The sequence below is a fragment of the Ambystoma mexicanum genome, chromosome 4q (genome assembly GCF_040938575.1).
Source record: "Ambystoma mexicanum isolate Mex_15411 chromosome 4q, UKY_AmexF1_1, whole genome shotgun sequence".
Taxonomy (NCBI): Eukaryota; Metazoa; Chordata; class Amphibia; order Caudata; family Ambystomatidae; genus Ambystoma; species Ambystoma mexicanum.
The window spans coordinates 1120884404-1120906640 of record NC_090928.1 but is presented as its reverse complement, the minus strand read 5'-3'; the positions used below and the strand labels follow the sequence as shown (position 1 = coordinate 1120906640).

The 22237-nt window shown below is 43.6% G+C and overlaps 1 protein-coding gene across 3 annotated transcripts in view; it reads right to left on the bottom strand.

Annotated features, from left to right (window-relative positions):
- The window catches only part of TMEM63A (transmembrane protein 63A), a 778572-nt gene that overhangs the window by 574600 nt on the left and 181735 nt on the right, over positions 1-22237 (bottom strand). The gene's annotated exons all lie outside the window — the stretch shown is intronic.

The window sequence follows — 22237 nt, the reverse complement described above, 5'->3', positions numbered from 1 at the left end:
TATGTTGTATGTGAATATTTTATTGTGCCATGTTGTCAAGACCTACCACAGACCTATACCCAGCAAAGGCAGACTTCGAACACGATCAGAAGGTGGTAACAAAGATTGTGATGACCAATGAGGGAGAATGAATTTAGAAAATATGGAACTTCTTTGTAAATGTTTTGTCCAATCATGTTTGAGGGGTGGTTGGTAATAAAATAGCTTTGAGTGTTTGAACGGTTGCTAAAATGTATAAAAATTTATCAATTGATGTAGTTGGGTTGAGATTTGGGTTAGTTTGGTCCGACAAATACCATCTAACTGCTCCCCGGTTATTTATACAATGAACCTTTTTTTACATACAAAATGTGACTCAGGTAGTAGATACGGTTTGGGCTGAGGTAATTAGGGATCTGGCCAAACATACCTCATTGCTAGTTCAGCACCTTCAGCCCTGCAGCACCCTGGCTTGGCCCACTGGCATGATTTGCATCATACTTTGGGTGCCAGAGCCGAACCACTACCCGAAAGGCAGTCTAAATTTGCACCTGGGGTTTTGGTAAGTTTAGCAAAACATGACCGTTGTGCTGGAGAGAGTACCCGTATTGAAGTGAAGGCTGTGAAGGCTGTGTTTGCTTACCCGGCATTGCGAGCATCTATTGGGCTCCTGCTCATTACACAGAGGCTGCCACCCTTGCGGCGTTAAGCCCGGCCACGGAGTAAAGGGCGATGCATTCTTCAGCGGCAAGAACTGTTTTGCTGCTGTTTGGCGCTGGGTCCTGGTACTGTCTTGGCACTTACTGGATCTGCTGTCAAGCTTAGATCTCGGCCTCTGGTCACTACCAACTGCAGTTTGTGCGCAGAGTGGTGCAGCACCACAAATAGCATGACCGCACAATCGGGATCAGGGGGCCAGGTAGGGCCACAAACAAGACGAAATACCATACAACAACGGCGGATGCAGAATCCATGGACAGCTTTAAAAGCAGACTCTGGCCTAGAGACATCCAAGGTAAGCTCAAAATCAAGAAAAAGCAATTAGTGGATCCTTGTCTACAATTCGAACCCATTGAGCACATTGTTCTATCAGTAGACTGTACAACCCCCTTGACAATCACTAAAGATTTGGAATATTTACCTAAAGTGTCTGTACATTTATCTACTGTAGAAGCTGGGGGCAGAGATGAAACTATGTCAACTAGCTTTTTTGCCCCGTCTGATGAAATGGAAACTTTAAATAGTCTTCCGACACAAGTATTGGCCGATTTACACGTCGCCGATAACTCTTTTGTTGCTCCTGTAGTTTCTGATGTTGCGCAAAAATATTCACATAATTTTGGAGATCCTAGTAGATCCAATAGTGCACCAGATAATGTCGGTGAAGTTGAAGTGACAACTACCTCTGAAGCTACGGAGGTTGTGGCCGTTCCCTTTGTCACTCCACTACAAAAAACACTATTAACTCTGCTCAACCTACCTTTACTCGACCGGAGTGCTCTAGGAATAGTTTCACCACTTCCAATTCAATCTGAAATAGTAGATGTTTTTTTTACTGCCCACGAATTAACGGATGCAGAATTAATGGAAGCTTCCCAAGATGAGGATATAAACGAAATAACAAAATGCACAGTAGCACCAGAAACGATTACTCATTCGGTTGATAATGATGACACAATCTTGGCTGGCTCCTCGTCAGTGATTAGCATGACTAAAAGAAACCTTCTACATTTAAACATGAAAGATCGGTTTCAAATACCTACACGAGTGGTCAATGCAAAAACAACTACACAAATATCACCACAAAGCACTTCTAGGCACTCACGGTTTCGATTTGATGAAGCTGATGTAACGCAACGACCGAGCCGTTTCTCATTAGGACGAGAAAATCAAAGTTCTCAAGCGGATTCATCTTGCAACGTCCATAACCTTGAAGTCGAAACATCAAAAATATCTTGAGAGAAACACAATGTCGCTCAGATGGGGAAATGCTATATTACTGGCCCACTCTTACAAGAAAATTGCTATTTACATGATGAAGTTGAGCGAGATACGAGTACATGTACAACCAAATTAAGAACTCACATGAGAACTTCAAAGAGCTCACCAAGAAAGAGTGGATCACGACTGAATCAATTGCAGTCTTTACAAGTTCCTGTGACGACCGATTTTGGGAACTTGTCAACAACAAATAATTCCAATTCAGAATCAACAAACAATCTACATACATGTTCAGCAGATAAGGCTGGTACTGAGTCGAAACCAAGTCTTTCCTCGGCAGCAGCTATGCAGATATATAACAATGTATTAGCGGCCTCGTCTGCAGCTCTTCTACCATTTTTGAAGATGTATGAGTCTCTTCATGAAGCCCACAAAGATCAGACCTTACTCATAATATCATTAAAGGAAAAGATGGGTAGTTTTGACTCGGCCATACATTTTCTGCAAGCTCAGTTGACTCAGGAAGCTGAACGTACACTGCGTTGGAAAGAGCGGCTAAGCGATCTTGCCACACGCCATCATTGTCAGAATGACTCTTTATCTGATGGCTTGCTTGACGCCGTGAAATGGATGCGCCACTCTTCCACATTGATGAACTCTCAAATCGAGTCACATAAAAAAGGATTAACCATTGCAGGAAAACATGATGCAGTATCGAAAATAACATCAAAAAACTCAACTGAAGGTGTGAATAAATTATATGAGCAGTCTCTAAATGGAACAGACGTGGAAATGACGTCTATGACGATTCCTCAAACTATATTGTGCCCTGATGCGAACTTGCCAGCAAATAATATAAATCTTGATATTTGCTGTACTGTGACCGCTCCAGCACAAAAAATGAGCCAACAAATGGAAGATAAAATTAAAAGTGCAGTCTCCCTGATGCCCTCGATGTCTTTTGGAATTTTCCAAGGATCAGCCAAGTCAATCGAGACTACAACAAAAAAGGGCGACTGCACACTAAATCGGCAAAACCAGCACAAATCAGCGCAAGGAAAAAGGAGGCCCGTCACTAACAAGGAGGCACAGTCTCGGAAATCACAAAATTTTATTTGAAATGTACCCGCAGATGCTAGGTTGGGCTTGTTCAATCGCTCCGAGCCATCTAAATCAAGTGTTCCTAATACAATACATGCTCAAGTGAATCCTAATAAAGACCTTGTGCGAGTTGTAGCTCCCTCTAGCAAGCGTCAAAGAGTGGACTCAGGACCGGAAAGTATTAGAAGTCACTCTTCAGGATCCTCGATCAACATTTGTGATCTGTCTACATACTCGGATGACACATTAAGTGATCGACCAACTTTAAATCTATGTATGGCTCCTGAAACTCCACGTGTTCCACCACCACAAATTCTAACATCTGAGTTGCAAAAAGATAGGAGTTCTGAATACAGATCAACGGTGACTGAGAAAAGTTCGAAAAACATACCATCACTTTTGAACCCCAAACAAACAAGAACTCAAAACAATAAACAAGTTCATTACCTCTCTCGTGCTTCCACATCCTTGAAATCAGAAAACAAAACCTCAAACTATAAATTGAGACTGCAAAATCTCCATCAAGAGGATGATGATTTGAACTTAAACCGCAATAATGTGATGAAATTATTTTCTTGCATTCCATCACTTCGAACAATCACATCTGACGATATAAAAATTGTGGAGTACGTAACTGAGCGGTGTTGTGACCAAGTGCTCTTGCACATTTCCTCAGCTTCTGTTCGTAATACTATCCTGAATGCCTCTGACGAACTGTTGATGTTTGGATTTGATATATCGGTTGAACCAATTAGTTCTGGTTCGGAGACCTCTATGACCAGTTTGAAGAGTACCTCTCATAAAAATTCAGAACAAAGATGTGCTAATCTACGTCGAGCAATGCAAATTCCAAGGTCCCAAAGACCATCGAATACAAAACACAAAACAACAAAAATGCTTGGCATTAGCCACCAGCAATTGAAAATGAAAGTATTCGGGAATTTCTGTCCTGGAATACGAGAGGATTTACTCACTTGTTCAACCGATTTGATGTTGAGATAAAAAAGGTTTTTGCCATCTGCCCGCAAGAGACATGGTTAAGCGATCCACCAGCTAGAGACGGTTTTGTGATTCTCTTAAACCCCGCTATTAAAAACACAAAGGGGCGTCCTTCCTCTGGACTGTTGATGATGATTAGGATAAACACGTGGTGGCGGCTTATCGACTCATTTAGTCCTAATCCATTTGTGCAAGGAGCCTTACTTCAAACAAATAACACAAATATGAACATAAGGAAGCACCTGCTTATCCTAAATGGATATTGGAACCCGAAAAAAAACAGCACAAAATCGTTTCTGGATTCAATAAAACATCTTATTGACAAAGCAATATTGAATTATGAGAACGTTTCAATAATCTGCGCTGGAGACTTAAATTGTACGTAGTTCAAATACGACCAAGTTAATCAGGTGTTTAAACTATTACCAAAAAATGAAGTAAGTAGTCGAGCGCACTGTTGGAGCCACGTATTAGGAAATCGCAACTGTAAAATGGTAAACGGTCATGTGCCAGGTGATCAACCGCCAAAGCAAACGTGGTCGGATCATAATGCACAATCGATCATTGACTTTTTTTGGGTTTCCCAAAATCAATTTGAAAAGGATTTGTCACTGTTAATATCTCCTATGTCAAATAGTGACCATAACTTGTTGCGGTTGGCCTGTCCAGTGGAATGGACAAATGAAACAAGAATTCATGATATACCACTTTCTGTGAATGCTGGCGGGAATCGCCTTAGGATAAATGGTTCCAAAATACAAAAACTAAATCAGAAGCTTCTCTATGACAAATCAATGTCGGTTGATTATGTTCCCTTACTTTCGGATTTCGTCATTGAAAGAGCCTCTAATTTGGTTATGGGACAAACACAAACATCTGTCATCAACATTATGACGCTAGCAAAAAAAGCCATGCGACGTGATGTGAGGAAATTGAAAAAAATCACGTATTGCAATAGAATCCATCAAAATTGCAATTAAAAAGCGTCGACAATTGTATCGGAATTGGTTAAAATCCCAAAAAATGATTATTGAGCAAGACAAAGCAGAGCTATTAATGAAACAGTTAGTCCAGAAAAATTCTCGAGAAATCTGGGCAATCCTGAACACAGGAAACTCAAAACATCACTCTGATTTGTCAAATGGGATCGATGCGTTACAATGGGAACTTCATTTTACTAAAATCTTCAGAAATTCACAGCATGAAGAAATAAGATCTGCTGAACTTAATTTGTCATCATGGGATATGCAAATCTCAGCTGAAGATATAAAAGCAGTAATACGGACCCTGAACAATTCACATGCCGCTGGTCCAGATTTAATAACTAATGTAATGTTGAAAAAACATGAAGATGAATGGGCAATGTTCATGGAATTATTGTTCCTACGATTATCAGAAACAATGACGATTCCGGTCTCGTGGCGCGAAGCAATAATAGTTCCCATTTATAAAAAGGGAAATCGGGCAGATCCAACTAACTATCGCCCGATTGCCTTGTCAGATACTATTGGAAAAATATTTGCTTCATTTTTACGCCAGAAGCTGGTACAATGGTCTGTAATGGAACAAATTCCGGACATACGGCAAACAGGTTTTACCAAAGGAGTTGGTGGTGAGGTGAATCTCCTATTAATGACTATTCTGAAAGTTGAAAGTTTAAGAACTAAATCACGATTGTATGTAGCTTTCATTGATCTATGGGGTGCTTTTGATAGCATCAATCGATCAAAATTGTGGCAAAAATTGGAAAATTGGAAATGTCCCAGTAACTTAATTGAACCTATAAGAGCGTTATATTCGAATACCGTCATCAGCATAAGGTTGAATAACCAAGGCATTTTATCTAATCAGATATCTACAAATATGGGCGTGAAACAAGGCTGCCCATTGGCTGCCGAGTTATTCAAACTGTTTATTGCTGATATTCCAGCACATCATAAAAATGTAAGATGTTTTCCGCCTATCTTAAATAATACAGAAATCGGATGCATCATTTACGCTGATGACGTGGTTCTCTTAGATAAGACCCCGATAGGTTTACAAAGGCAAATAACAAATCTACATGACTATCTAAATAAAAATGATTTGGTATTTAACACTGAAAAAACCAAGATAATCATCATTGGTAGGACAAATACCAAAAAAAAAAATCAATTTAGATGGAAAATTGATGATAAACATCTGGATGTGGTAGACTCAATAAGATATCTGGGAATCTCATTTAACAATTCATTGTGTGAACAGCATTGGAAAAGTGACATGACAAATCGAATGATTCAGTTCAGTATTCAAGCTCAGTTGCTGTATAAAACATACGGAAAATTTACCTTAACTCCCGTACTGACATTTTATACCCAAAAAGTAGTTCCAGCTATAACTTTTGGGTCTGAAGCGGGATGGAACATTGACATCACCTTTTGGAATAAATTAGGAGGCATTTTTTGGCGGCGAGTTCTGAAGCTACCGGCGTACATCTCAATGAAGCAGCTAAGATATGAACTTTCTTTGAATTCTCTTCATGCATGTGTCATGTGGAAATCTTTGATGGCTCTGCGGAAAATGATTTCGACGCCAATTCCACCAGCTTATCAAGTTTTCTCCTCCAGACCAGGCACAGGAAAATCAATTCTCCTGGAAGAGTGGAAACTATGTATGGAACAGATCCTAATACAAGCTGATCTAACAGTAGAAGCTTTGGTAACGAGACCACAAGCCGTGAAAAAAAAATTTGAACTCTCATGTTGGATTCAAAATAATGACGAGCGTCTAAGGAAGCCAACGACTTTAGACTCCGGGTTGGGAACACATAAGTTAGGAGTACCATGTCGCTACCTAACAAATTGTCCTTCCCGACATCATCGTGAGCAATTTCTACGTATTCGTCTAAATTCAATAAAAACCAAGGCGATGATGTGGCTTCGTCATTCAAAAGAAGCAAATGACAATAAGTGTCGCTTCTGCCTGAAAGAAATTGAATCTTTGGAACACTTACTTACAAAATGTACTCAGATCATACAAAAACGAACTCTGCACTTGGGAAGCTTCAGTCCAGTGAACTTTGAATCTCGGGACTGGTGGTCATATGCAATGGCTGGCAGTTCAGTGAAATTAAGCTGCGCTGTGGTAGACTTTATGGACTCTTTAGAGCTGGAGGCTTTTATATCATCATTGATCGAAAACTTGTTGTCTTCCTTGTTTTCTTCCTTGTTTTCTCTTAGACAAGATGCTGAAGTGTCATTGAAAATACTAAATTATATGTTTAGTGAGGAAACTAACAAAACTTTTTATGTTGTAACAAAAGCCTGATGCCACAGTGTGAGCACTGAGGCAATCAAGTCTGAAGTTTCAAATAAAAAAAATAAATAAATAAAAAAAAACCATGACCAGAGACAGTGGCACAACAAAGCAGGGAGTGAGAGAGACACACAGCAAAGCGAGAAAACTGCAGAAAGAAGCCACCACGGTATGTGGCAGAACTGAGTAGTTGGCGAAGCTGTCAATCAACACTGGCAAGCTTGCACAACATCACAAAGCCCCCCTAAACCACCCACCAGTCCCCAAAGAGCGTACCAAGGGACCAGTTATAACCGGGTCCCGGAACACGATTTGGTGGCCAGCTTTGTAATTAAGCCATCCTTTGATCGTTGTTGCCAACACTTTGCAGTTTATGTGTACCCATTACAAGTGTGTCCTGGCCGCACCACTGCCATAGGAGCGATAGCGAAAGGCTGAGTGTGTGTGAGAGCAGAAGTGCACTGCAGAAGAGCACATCACTTGAACCCAAGCAATAGGATCGATGGCAAATGCACAACACCTGGGAAACAGAGATCCATCGTCCATTAATGCAACAGGGCATAGCTTTGTTATCGCAAATAACCCCACACACTTTCATAAGTCTATTTGGATTATTCCGCCGAAATTCGAGGTATAAGAGGGTGTAATGAAAAGGTCAGTTTGGACGAAGTCCTCCTCTCTTGGCGGGCGCCCGGCTGCTGGAAGAGCTGCAAGTGCTCCCAAGCCGGGCGCCCGCTGTACTTATGCGCCAAGCCCCGCCCTCTTCCTTTGTTGCCCTTCGCGGGCTTTCCGGGGCTCTTGGCGCCCTTTCCTCTGCTCTTTCGCCCTCCTCTCTCCTCCCCTAATGGGGGGGAGGGGCAAGAGCGCGAAAAGGAGGAAGGCCCCAGCCCCGGTTATCGGGGTGCCTCCTCCACTCGCTGCGCTCCCCTTCGTCACCTTCATTCTCACCAGACCCCACTCCAGCCACGATATCGTAAAGGAAAGAACGTGCTTGTGCCATGTCAGGACTGCTGGTCCAGCAATAATAGCAGAGACCATTAAACAACAAGTACCATAATGCAAAGCAAGAGTTGATGCGCAAAAGCAGACTTCACATAGCACAAGATGAGTTGAGCTGTCTTTTGATTGACAGGTGTAAAATTAGCCTGTTTAAGCTATCGTAGCGCCTTGGGCTCGAGTTGCTAGGTTTGATAAGGCGGTGCCTCCGCAAAGATGTGAAACTTGTTAAAAAAGCAATCCCTGCAGGTCCCTGAGTTGGAACAGTATTTAGGAAGCACTATTCAGGGCCATACTGTGCTGATAAATGATCACTCTGCGGTTTAGGAAAGCGCAGCAAATTCATCTCATAGTTCCTTATGCATTTTCTTTCCCTGTGGTCTACTTTTTGCTTTTGTTTCCGGTGATTTGTAAGCCGAGTATTACATTAGCCACCCCCCACCCTTCACCCAGGCCCACTGATAACTAAATCAGTGTTCTGCTTTCAGTGCACATGTCACGGTGTACAATGGAAATGAGTGCACCTATCACAGAGGTACAATTGGATTGTGTGCACGTTCCGCCACGGGCATACATGACATCACCATTTTCAGAACACACACACACGTCAAAGAGGTACAGTGTAGATGTGGTATTCTCTGAGCGAAGCAGGACGTTTGTGACCCATCCAGAACAGTTTCCTGGGGCGGGCGAAGCGGGCGACTGCCCGGGGAGCACACCTAAATAGCTCAAGGGGGGCTGGCAGCGGTGCGCAGGGCACACCCAGACTGCTGCCTCTGAGCCGCTGGAGAAGAAGTTAAGCATTACTTTGTTACAAACAAAGGAATGCATATTGCGACCGCAGCCCCTGTGCTGCTCTGGAGACACGCACCATGTGTCCCTTGCCCTTTGTGTTGACAGAGCCTTTAAAGTGGGAGTCATTTATAAGTGATGGCTCATTTCACAAGCCACAGTATGTGCTTAACATTTCAGTGTTAAGAAATGAACATGGGGCATTTTTATTCTGAAGGCCATCACACATGCAATATTTTATCACAGACTTGTTTATCAAATATAGAGATCTCTGATCACTGTTGTATTCTAGAAATGCTCTTGTGATTTAATGCAAAGCTGACAGGAACACTCATTGGTGCTATTTGTCGCCTTTCCCAATCTCCTAGAGGTATTTTGAAAGAGTACAAAAGGAGTTCACCAGACTGTCCATCTTGGAATGATAATCTATCAGAAAATAATTCATTTGGTTAGTCTAGTATTGCCCCATGCGAAATACAAGGGACGGGGGACGAACAGAACGCCTGCAACACAGGGCCAGTGGGCCCTCATACCCTAGTAGGCTGGTTACACTGCAATGTGCCAGTACGGACAGTTTGAAACTGCATTCAGGCAAGGCCTTCCCTAAGAGCAGGTGAGAGCAGTACGATGTATGTGGGCAGCAACAGCTGTTTTCACATTCGATTTCTTCTGTAAAGTACTTCAATTACAATGTAATGAAACCAGCTTCATTTGTATAGCAATGATTTGTTGACATTGAAGAGGGGGTCTGTTGTGCAACAGCTAGGTATAGTTTGGGAAGGACATGCGCCAGTCAGGGGTGAGGGGGGCACATTCCAGTGTTTCACCCTGAGCACCCAGTTGGCAAGAAACTGGCCTGGCAGCCATCTCCATTAATGAGCCAGAGTAGAAAAAGTGGGCAGGGCCTAGCCCACTACCTATGGCTTTCCACTTTACTCAGTCGCCACAGGTGGGGAAGACATGGCTATATTGTCCAAGGAAAGGCACCCAATCCTGGCAGACAAAGGCAGTAGTAGTGTGGAGGAGGTAGGAGGAGGAGATGTAACATCAAACGGTGGAGGTAAGACCTAGGAGGAGTGAGAATCTTAAAGGGACAGATGAATGGTAGGATGAGTGAGGTTAAGTGGAGAAGAAGAAAGAGTAGAAAAGGGAGAGGTGAGAGTGAGTGAATCGAACAGGGTATTTGGAAGCATCATCCCAATTGCCATTACAACACTAACCACTGGATAGCGTAGGGAGAGACAAGAAGTCCCTGAGGAAGCTTAGTGGGATAAGGAGTTTAGCATTTATGTCATTGGGCCTCATTAAGAGTCCGGCGGTAACCGTGGCGGTAAAACCGCCTGGTTACCGCCGGACTCGTATTACCATTCCGCCTCCGTGATTCCCGGAATTACCGGGGCATTACAACCCCGGTTTTCCAGGAATCACGGAGGCGGAATGATGTTAATCCCCATTCCCATTGAGTCCTATGCATCTCGTAATGCTGCCGGTGTTTCCTCGTCCGCCTGCAGGCGGGCGGTGTTAAACCCGCCAGGTCAGACCTGGCGGGAACATCACCTCCCGCCTGCAGGAGTTGTGATTGCCCGGCATGGAAACAACGGTGGCGGCGGGTTTACCGCGATTTGTAATGAGGCCCATTACCTCCAGCAGAAGATAGAATTAGACAGTAGGGGGCAATTTTCAGTAGCTACTAACCCGGGACAGGGATGCTGGGCTTAGGGAGGAGGTTCTGTCTCAAGGTGAAAGCATCTGAACGTGCTCCCCTGGTTTTCAAAGAAGTTAGCTCTGCAATTCAGTTCTGCAGCCGATATATTGAAGCAAACATTAAAAATCAGAATTTAGAGTAATTGGCAACTTGCCAATTTTTAGGCCCACACCCTAGAACTAAAGTCATGGCCTAGTCATGAAATCAGTCCCTGCTTTCTTACCCAAGCATCTGGATGTGGAGTGATGTGGCCATGTCATGCGTTGCTTGTCAATGTGGTTCTGTGAACGGAGGATAGCACAGGGGCAACGTGCTGGTCTTGGAAGCAAGACCACGCAGAGCAACAGAGATAAATCCCGGGTCCGCGCTTAGAAACTGAACTCATGTTTCATATGGTATTAGGCACGTTATAAATAAAACAATTTAATAAATTAAAATAAATGAAGGGATGTGTCCAAGCAGTTCAAGCTGGATGCCCCTTTTGTAGTGGGATCAAGCCTGATTTGCATATGGTTTTTCCCCTTTCTGTAATGGATTGGTAGGCTCAGGAACAATGGTCTGGAGGGTTGCCAGAGCAATGCCAGGGGTTAAGATTAATTATAAACCTTCCAGCCATCACTTCTTGTTTTGCTTTCATCACCTCGAGTGTGCCAGGTATACAGGGAAGCCAATCTATGAATTTGCTAGGGGGTGCTGGGGCCCCCCGGATGTTAGAGAAGTGTTAGAGCATTCGAGGCAGAGTGTGCAGGTCCGCCCGACCCGGGCTCCCTGGGCTCCAACACACCCACGTACCTGGTGCCCCTGCCATGATGTGGGTACAGAGCCTGCTGGGCTTAGGGACCCAAGCTACACATCACTGATGACATCCAATGAGGTCGAAAGTTGGCTTGCTTAAGGTCATGTGCTGAAAGAATGCGACCAAGCAGTTCTGGTGCTTTTCACATAGACAAATGTGTTTTAAACACATGTCACTCATCGAGCTTTAAGCCAGCGCCCCCTCGTGTTGCTTGCAGTGAACAGGTTTTTGTTCATCCTGAAATTTGAAAAGTCTGAATGCGTTCACTTGTGCTTAAAAACAAAAGGCCATTCTGCTATCTGTGGGGACGCACTACAGTTTCAATAATGTTAGTGGGATTTTCTGCATATATTTGTATTGCATGGATGTTTCTGGCGCTCCAGGTGTATGTAACAGAAGAAATTATTTCCGAGAGCTAACCTAACTGAAAGAAACACCTGTGCACTGCTGGGGATAAATCCCAAAGACTATTTATGACATGATTTTTGTTATGAAAATATAAGTGTATTTATTGTGCACATAAATGGTGAATATTCAAAGAACAAAAGTAATTGGTACAAATAAACATTTATAAAAACAAATGTCTTCTTTTTTCGGCTCCAATACGTATGTTGAGTTTACAATCAAAAGTACCCGCAATGGGTCATTAAATCGTTATGTACAAGCAGCATACAATGGTACATTCACAATGCACTGTAGAACACATGTTCAACAGGGTGTGAGCGCTGCAGAAATCTCACTTTGATTCCCAAAAAGTGTACTATAAGGAACAATCTGCTGATACTCTATGGGTTTCGGGATTTTGACTCCTCCTTTCATCAGGTGTGGTAAATCCTGTCTACCTAAAATAATGACATGGTTTCAGTACTTTACTATGTCATGTTTATGTATGTGCATTTACTAGGATAACCGCATTGGGTCATACTAACCCACAGGTTACTAGGTTATCGCGGTTTCTATTTTTTCAAAAGCCACTTCCCCCCAAAATGTAAGGGTAGCATTTTGTGGCCATGATATGGGTAATAACCAAAGATCCTTAGTCATCTTGGGTAGGTTCCATAGGTCAGCTTTATTCCATATTATGGGCCTCATTACAACTCCGGCGGAGTTGCATTTTTACCGTCACCCGCGAATGGGCAAGAACCGGGTCATGCCGAGTTCGGCACACCTGGTAATTGCCCATTTGCGGGTACCGGCAATAAGGACTCCCCATCCCCATTCGGCCCCATAGGGCTGAATGGGAATGGGACGTCGGATGCACCGGCACCATTCAGAATGGTGCCGGTGCATCCGACGTGCTGTGCTCGCGGGTGCCGCTCTGCCCGCTAGGTCAGACCTAGAGTGCTGGCTGGAGCCCGCAAGCACAGCTCGTAGTGTGGCGGTCCGGTAACTACGGTACCGGCATGCTTACCGGTACCGTAGTTCCCGGACCGCCAGGGTCGTAATGAGGCCCAATGTCTCTTTAAGATGGTAAACATGAACCACTGGGTCCCATCACCCAGGCTGGGCCTCTCCAACTGACATACTCTGGAAAACTCACGACAAGCATTCCTGCACTCACAACCAAACATTCTCTCAGACACACCAACATTCTCACATGCATTCCCTGGCACCTGCATTCACACCAAGCACGATACAACACAATGCCAATACTGTCATACTTGATGATGGACTAAGCTATGTGTACAGGGCCCTGGAGCGTTTCTTTTGCGCTGGGCACAGGGGCTGGAAGCTCACACATATACTAGACTGCCCCGTTTTACTTTCATTCTTAATCAGCATGGCTAACAAGAAAAAAACGTGAAACTCTTGTTACGTTCTAGGAAGGGCTAATGGGGAGTGAGCGCGGGTTGGTCGAGTGGGGAAGTTGGGACTGCCCCCTCGCTTTTCTCTTTCCTCACTCCCGTAACCACTCACCAGGCTGAGTAAATGTTATGAAGAAGAAAAGACCAGGAGAAGTTGCGATTATCCCCTCCCCCCTTTCTTGTCTTCCTTGTTAAGGATCACACAGTTTGATTGTGTAGGGAACTGGGATTGGAAGAAATGTACCTCTGCTCCCCCAGTTCACAGTTTACCACAAGAAACCACCTCATAACATGCACACTTTGTTTTATGTTAGTCTTTGTAAAGTGCAATGTTTGCCACTGCTGTGCCCTCTTATCCTTGCCCCGCACCTACTTACTATAATGAGGCCATGCAAACAGCTGCGGTACACAGTATACATGCCAATAACACAACACATCTCCAATGAAATAGTCACTGGTTAAATGCTGCTTTTGATTCCATTCAGAGCTAAAGTGCATTAGCTTTCCAAATATAATTAAGCAATAGAACCTTCGGAGGGGGGCATTAACGGTCTGCTAAAGCCCTGGGGCATCGTGAGGGCCTTAATGATAGCCCTGGGGTATTACCAGACAGATAAGGCCCCCTCAGAGGGTTCTATTACTATTAGGCACAACTACTAATCGTTTATTTTTCTCGAGTTGAGAAACTGAGCGTTAACGATTTGTCAGCTAGAAAACAAACAACAACAAAATATGGCGGATAATGGATCAGGGAGATGGGAACTACAGGTAGTCCCTTCTCCCTTTCCATGGCAGCGTTTGCGCACCAGGAACACTAAGGAGGGACGAGGCAGGAAAAAGGTATGTGGAGTGGGGGGTTGAAGGTGTGGAAAAAGGGGGTGGGGCGAAGGGGCAGGTGATGTGGAGGCGCACACTTATCTGCTACCCAGTGTGGGAAGATGGTGGCTTCCCGCTCGGAGGGGGCTCGGAGAGGAATCTTTCCCGGTGTAGTAAAGACCCTGTTCTGATGCTCCTTGAAGTGGTCAAATACACGCAGGATGACGTGGTTATTTAACACGTTATTTATTACACTAATTGCCTAGTGAAAGTGAATCGGCCCCACCGACCACGGAAAGTAACTGAAATAAAGCGGGTTTGAAACTCGCATTCCAATCATACGTTTCTATAGTCTATCCATCCTTCCATCACGAGAGGCTCGTGCAGAGTCTCGTGATGAAAGGAGGAAAGGATATTACACATCTCCCCTCCTTAGTCTCTTGCTGTTTATGGAACACAGTCCAGTATCCTTCTTCTGTATGTTCGGTATTATTAGACAAAATCCTTCATGTGGTCTGGTTTGCGGATTACTCTTCCTGTTCTTGACACATGCAAAGGATCTGGTTTAGGTTTTGGCAAGGAAATTTTCGATATCACATTTCTATTCAACATAGATCTCACATGTTCACCATTCCTCTCCATGCTTCCATTACCAGCCCTACTGGATTGCTCCTTGTGTTCCATTTCACCGGTTCTCACATCTTTACTTGACTCCATCACACATACTCTCTCCATATTCCAGACTCTACCGTCTTGCACTCTCACCGCATGTCTAAAAACCTCAATCACACTCACTGGTTTGGACCATTTGCAGGGTCCATCTCTTAGCACAGGGGGTAATTTAATTCTCACCAGACCCCCCACTCTGGGAACTTTGTTCCTTCTCCCTTCGCTCATTTGACTATCGTGAGCTGCCTTATTCCTCAGCTGGATTTTCCTGATACTCTCTACTGCCTCTCCAAAATCTTTTCTCACTACAGTCTCTCTCTCCAACCAGGATGGTGTCAATTTGGTGTTTGCTCTGCGCCCTCTACTTAACTCAAAAGGTGATAGACCAGTTGTACTATGGGGAGTAAAGCGGTGAGCAATTATTTTCCTTTTTACCGCTTCTTCCCAGTTGAGCCCATTTGACCAAGCCCACCGAATGGCATCCTTGAGTACTTTGTTGAATCTCTCAACCACTCCATTGGTTTGTGGGTGGTATATTGCGTTAGTTTTGTGTACAATGGAATTACTGGTACAGAACCTTTCCATCTCTTTTGACCTGAATTGGACACCATTATCTGTTAATATGCTTCTTGGGAAACCCTCCCTGGTGCATATCTCTGACAAAAAATCTACTACTATTTTAGCATTCATATGAGGTTTGATTAAGACTTCTACCCATCTGGTCAGAAGGTCAATGACCACCAAGCAAAATTGTTGCTTACCATCACAACGAATAGGCCATAGTATATCCATGCCTACTTCATCCCATAATTTTCCTGGAATATTTGTTATTACCATCGGGTATTTCACACTCACACACGCCCTGTCACTCTGATTACAAAGGATACATTCTCTGATGGTTCTCTCAATTTGCAGGTCACATCCTGGCCACCAGAAATCATCACGTATTCTCTGCTTAGTCTTCACAATCCCTTGATGGCCTTCATGGCCCAGATCGATGATTCTTTGTTTTAGACTTGTAGGCGGAATTATTCGATCTCCTCTCATAATTCTGTCACTTGTTATATTGAGTTCATCTGCAACTCTCCAGTATTCAATGAGACCGGACTCTTCAAACATAACTTTCTTTAGACTTCCATTGCTTTGTATAATTTGCTTCAACTGTTTTATATTATCGTCTTGTCTCTCCGCTTCTTCCCACTCAGTTTTGGATATGGATAGCGCTTCAACGTTCAAGACAACTTCTGGATTATTTTCACTTTCATTATCTGCCTCAGAATTGTTGGTAAGCCGCGACAGACAATCAGCAGCACGATTCTTCACTCCTGGTACATATCGTACGGTACAGTTGTATTCTTGCAGAAGTACAACCCATCTTTTGATCCTGTTAGATACATTGTCCAAACCTTTATTCATAATGACATGTATCAATGGTTTGTGGTCAGTGCGAATCTCCACCTCCACTCCCCAGATGAAATTCCTGAACTTTTCTGTTGCCCACTTGATGGCCAATATTTCCTTTTCTATTGCAGCGTACGATCTTTCTGCACCTTTTAACAGTCTAGATGCAAACGCAATAAGAACTTCTTTTCCTTCGACTTCTTGTGTGACAACAGGTCCTAACCCTAGGTTGCTTGCATCTGTTGTTATTATAGTCTTCCTCCCACTCTTGAAATTCTTCAATGATGGTGCTCTGTTTAATTCTGATTTGATATTTTCAAATTCTTCTTTGCACTCCCTGTTCCATTCAAATGACTTCTTCTTTAAAAGTTCACGGAGCGGAACAGTGTGTATGGCGAAATCCTTTATAAATTTTGAATAGTACTCCGCCATTCCGATGAACGTACGCACGCCTTCCTTTGACTCTGGTCTCGGCATGTTCATTATGGCATCAGCAAGTTGCTTCTTTGGCTTTATGCCGCTAGCAGATATGGTATGTCCTAAATATTCGATTTCGCTGCGATTTATGTTACATTTGTCTCTACTCAGGGTCATACCTGCTTCATATAACTTCCTGTAGACATGTTGTAATCTTTCATTATGCACCTTCTGGTTGATGGCGTGTACCAATATGTCATCTTGAAAACAAATAATCCCTTCATCGCCTTCAAATAGTTTGTGCATGATTCTCTGAAATACTGAAGCAGCTGACACCAACCCAAATGGTAATCTTCTGTATTGATACAATCCATCTGGCGTGATAAAAGCTGTCATTTTCTTAGATTCTTTATGAAGTCTAACTTGATGGTACGCTGACGTTAGATCCAGAGTAGAAAAATACTTCGAGGGCCCAATAGTGGATACAATCTCTTGAATATTGGGGAGTGGATGTCTATCCGGGATCACGCTCTTATTTAATTCTCTCATGTCTACACATATTCTCAATTTTCCAGACTTTTTCCTTAATACAACTAATGGCGAAACCCATTCACTGGCATCTATTCTTTCGATGATCTTCTGATCTTCTAATAATTTAATCTCCTTTCTTACTTCTTCCCTCATTGAGAGCGGGACGTTGCGCAACTTCTGGGCAACAGGAACATGTCCTGGCTTCATTTTGATCTCATGAACAAACCCACGCAGACATCCAATTTCTTTCCTGAAACTTTCTTTCATCATATCAGCCTCTCTGGTGATTTTTTTGTTTTCTTGAATTCCTCCAGCGTTGCTTTCAACCGAATATACAGACTCATCCGATGCAGCATCTAACTTCACTTTGAGTTTGCATTGGTGAGTCCAGCTTAACAAAGGCGTTCTCCCCTTTCTTGTTATGTATATTTTCCCATTGGCTTTCCTCTCCTTGAATTTGAGTGCTCCCCAAAACCATCCAATGACATCTATTTTAACTTCGCCATATGCCCTGGGTTTTATGTCTGGTTCATGCAGGTATTCATGTTTCTTCCTGTCCCAGAGGGTCTGTGGTATCAAGGTATATTTTGCACCTGAATCAATCATCATGTGCATGTTAGTTCCATCAACACAAACTACGGCCTTGGGACTTTCTATTTCTTGTTCATTTTCTTCGTCAGTTACGACAAACACGCATTCTTCTCCATCTTCATCACTATTATCATCGTTTCCTATCCAGTTAGTGGAAGTGTTCTGCATTCTGCAACATCGGGCGTAATGCCCCTTGCCTTTGCATTTCCCACATATAATTTTCAAGGCAGGACACTCCGGGTTATCTGCCCAATGATCCATGCCATCACATCTAAAACATCTCCCTGTACTTTTCCTTCTAGGGTCGTCTCCTCGCCTGTGCGGACTTTTCTTTCTCACGTCACTGTTATTAACTCTGGAGCTTGGTTTTTTTCTTTTATCATCATTCCAAGGCAATCTCCCGTTCCTTTCTGATTTGTATCTCCTATTGGGATTTCCTGATATTTGAGCAATGGATTCATTCTCCTTACTTGCGGTAAGTGTCGCATACTTCTCTTTGGAAATTTCATGTTTAATATCAGTAGCTTGTATCCTGCTTTCTAATTCTTTAACACATTTCTCAGTGTGTTCCACTTCCTTGGCCACACGTAAGACAGTGTCCAAGTTGGGGTCGTCCTCAGCCCATAATCTTTCTCTTACTTTGCTACTCCTACACTCTAACATAAATTGATCTCTCAATCTCTCGTCCAATTGAGTATTGAAATTGCATGTTTTGGCTAGCTTCCTCAAGTTGGTGATGTATTGTTCTATGCTCTCACCCTCTCCTTGAGTTCTTTTCCCAAACTTACAACGTTCCAAAATGGTGCTCAATTTCTTTTCGTAATTTTTTCCCATCTTCTTCACTGACCGCTCAGATTCATTTAGGTCATTATCTTCATCAGAAAGCAGATCTGGTAGATCTTCAAACTTTTTCTGTCCTGCCGGGCCCAAACAATGCATTAAAAGAGACTTCCTCCTCTCCACGCTGCAATTCTGACCACACACAACGCCAGCGTAATGTTCAAATGATTTAATCCATCTTTTCCATGGAATAGCTGGCTCACCAACATCAGAGAGGAAAAACATTGGTGGCGGTACACTATTGAAAGACATGCTGATCGAAATGGGTATGTGCCACATTTAACAGCACAGGCCAAGAGGCGTGTCCGGACAGTATATGTCGGAAACAAACACAAGCAGGATGAAAGAAAACACTCACTTAATTGACCCTGACTCGGCGTCGCTGGAAGTCGAGTTGACTGTAAGCGGAGCGGAGCGGCCACAGCTTTTAGGACAGCTGCAAGGCCTGCTCATGCACATAGATGAAAGGATGAAAGCTTGGGACACACGGGGGGTGCGGTGGGGCCTGAAGATCCTCGTCGCCACTTGAAGTGGTCAAATACACGCAGGATGACGTGGTTATTTAACACGTTATTTATTACACTAATTGCCTACTGAAAGTGAATCGGCCCCACCGACCACGGAAAGCAACTGAAATAAAGTGGGTTTGAAACTCGCATTCCAATCATACGTTTCTATATTCTATCCATCCTTCCATCACGAGAGGCTCGCGCAGAGTCTCGTGATGAAAGGATGAAAGGATATTACACTCCTCTTTGGCTGGGATGCCGCCAAACTCCCTCGCTGGGTACTACTATTCAGTATTACAATTACTTTTTGTGCACAGTCGTCTTCCCACAGCCTAAAAAGTCAAGTGTTTCCAAGCTATTTCCTGAGGGTCATTGCGCGACTATACACCATTGCGCGGTGTATAGTCGCCAGCTACTGAATATTAGATTAAGTAAGACAGTGCCAGGGGTGGGCTGGCCTATAGGGCACTCTGGAGATTTCCCAGTAGGCCTCTGCACACTGGGCCTCTTGTGTGTGGTTCCCTATTTTATTTCCACATTTTCTCATGGGGAAAGGGTTGGGCTTGCTGAAAACGTGTAATATGGGGCCATTATTTCCGAGGAAACCTTTTGGTTCCCAGACCACATCTGGGCAGTGCAGGAAAAGATAGTGATATCGTTTTCCAGTTGTTGCCATGATATGCATAGGTACTCACATCATATGGCAGTGGCAATAGGTGCAGGCCAGCCGTCAGACCCTTCAGAGAGGGAAGGGGGCATTGTCCAGGTGCCAGCTAGGCTGAATTCCTAGATTCACTGAGCGCCTCCTCCTCAGTCACTCTAGTTCCGAGGCTCAGGCTGGATGCCAACTTGCTCCATTCTACAGGGCAGCCATTGGCGGGCTTTCATCTCTGCCAATGGCACTGGCAGTCATCAGCATGGTGTCACCCAGTACCCAGCTGTGCAGATCCTCTTCATCGCCCCTTACATCGAGCCTTCACCATTTCCCAATAGCAGATTAAACAGGGCAGTACCTGGGCACAGGATTGTACAAGCTGGCTGTAAAATGGCAATAGCTGCCCAATGGTGGGAGTACCTGGACATATGATGCTACTGCCAGCCAAATGGCGATACAAATTCCGCACAAAAGCCAAAACATATTACATGAATTTGTTTATTGAGGGGGGGAGGGGTTCTCTTTGCCTCGTTTATCCTTTTCCTCACTCGCTCACCACTTCATAGAAAGGTAAGTGATTTCTCCTCCCCGCCCACCTATTTTTTGGTTGTGCTTCTTGTGCAATCAAATTTCCGGTCAACCCTTTCTTCTGCATACAAAAGCAGTGCCAAACAAGCATTGGCAATGCCAACAGTTTGGGATTTTGTGGCCATCTTATTGCAGTGCCTGCAAAATGCCTAATACTTATACACATGGTCAATCAATGGGTGGGCAAATAACCAAACACCTACAAGCTTTGATTCGTCTCCAACATACGGTACTCACACACTCCGAAGAGAGGCAACAAAATGCACCAAAAGCAGAAGTGCCCGCCAACTTCTAGTAATCAATGCTGTCTTGAGCCATAGTGCCATTGCTGTCATGTTGCCCCATCCACACAGTCAATACACACGTGCTACATTACCCCTTGCTATGCCTTCCACCCTTATAACCAATTCTGCCATCTTCTAGTGAAAAACGGAATCTTGGCACAAAGGTTGTCTACATCAAATGGAAGTGGACCATGCATTTCATGGCCTGTGAGAGAAAGAACGAGCTTCAAGCTCTTGTGAACACAGATGGTGAATGGTGACGCCTGTGCCACAGTGGGTGTGCGGTAATGGCCAGAGTAGATATGAAAGCATTTCTTCCGCCATTCACTCTACCTCACCCTCAAACCTGATATGCATTGCTGTGCTGCAATTTTTTGTGGGCTAGTGTTACTTTGCATGTTTGTGATTTCATTTGCGTCGCTATACGATTTGGGCCGGCATGTGCGTGATATAAATGCAAAATACATACAAATACAAGGTCAACTGAGCCCTTCAACTTTTCGAGGTCATCCAATTAGTACCAATTTCAGTTGGGTAATAATTGTATAAAGCACTATGTAAAGCACTCTGGCCAAAGCGCTACACAAGTAAAATATTACGAATGCCTTAATGTTAGCATCAACAAATGCAGTCTGGGCAGAAATGTCCACTGTATCCAGAAAGGTTTATAGTGATGGCATCGAATGCCTTAGCTTATAAGAAAAAGCAGCGGAAAAAAAAGCACCAAATGTATTTCTTTTTCTATTTTTTTTAATGGGGGGGTCCCCCAATCCCTATTTTTTGAAACCCTTAAAACCCATTACAATTAAAATAATGCATGCTTCTTCGAAGACAATACATAGCGTGGCTCAATATGGATTCAATTTCACTGTAAATTGAAGAGGACTCCATGTCACCAGGGCCACAAATGCTCAGCACTGACTGGGTTATCAAAATGCATTCTGGGACTTGTAGTCAGATCATTTTAACTCACGCAAATGTACTAAAGCACCGGGCTGCAATGCTTGAAAAAAATAAATTGCATATGCCTCCGCCATCGGAAAGCAAAGTTGTAAAACAGACCATAGTTGAGAGGCTCAAGAACATACCCTCGATCAGTAGCCTTTGCAGCAGAAAATGCACATAACACTTAAAAGAAATAAAGCAACCCTACATCCAACCCCTACGGTCCAGTGAAATAAGACGTGCATAATGCAAACAGTTGAGCGCACATCAATTATAGATAAATTAACGCACCTGCACATAGATTTCAGATGCCCCTGCTGTGCCTTAAGCGGTTCTGGAATTTAATGAGCAACAGGAGCGCTGCCATGCCTGTTCCAGAGAATAGTGGATTGCTCGTATCTGGGAAATGAACCCTAGCAACGCTCCGCCTCCTTCTCATCACGTGAGTTACACGTTACATTGTAGCTTCTGGCGTGATCGGTTCTGGCGACTAGGAAGCACGTGTCGGGCAGGGGGAAACGAGTTTAAATAAGCTTTCAAGGGCAAATATAGAATGATGAGCACAGACAGAATTTTTTTCGAG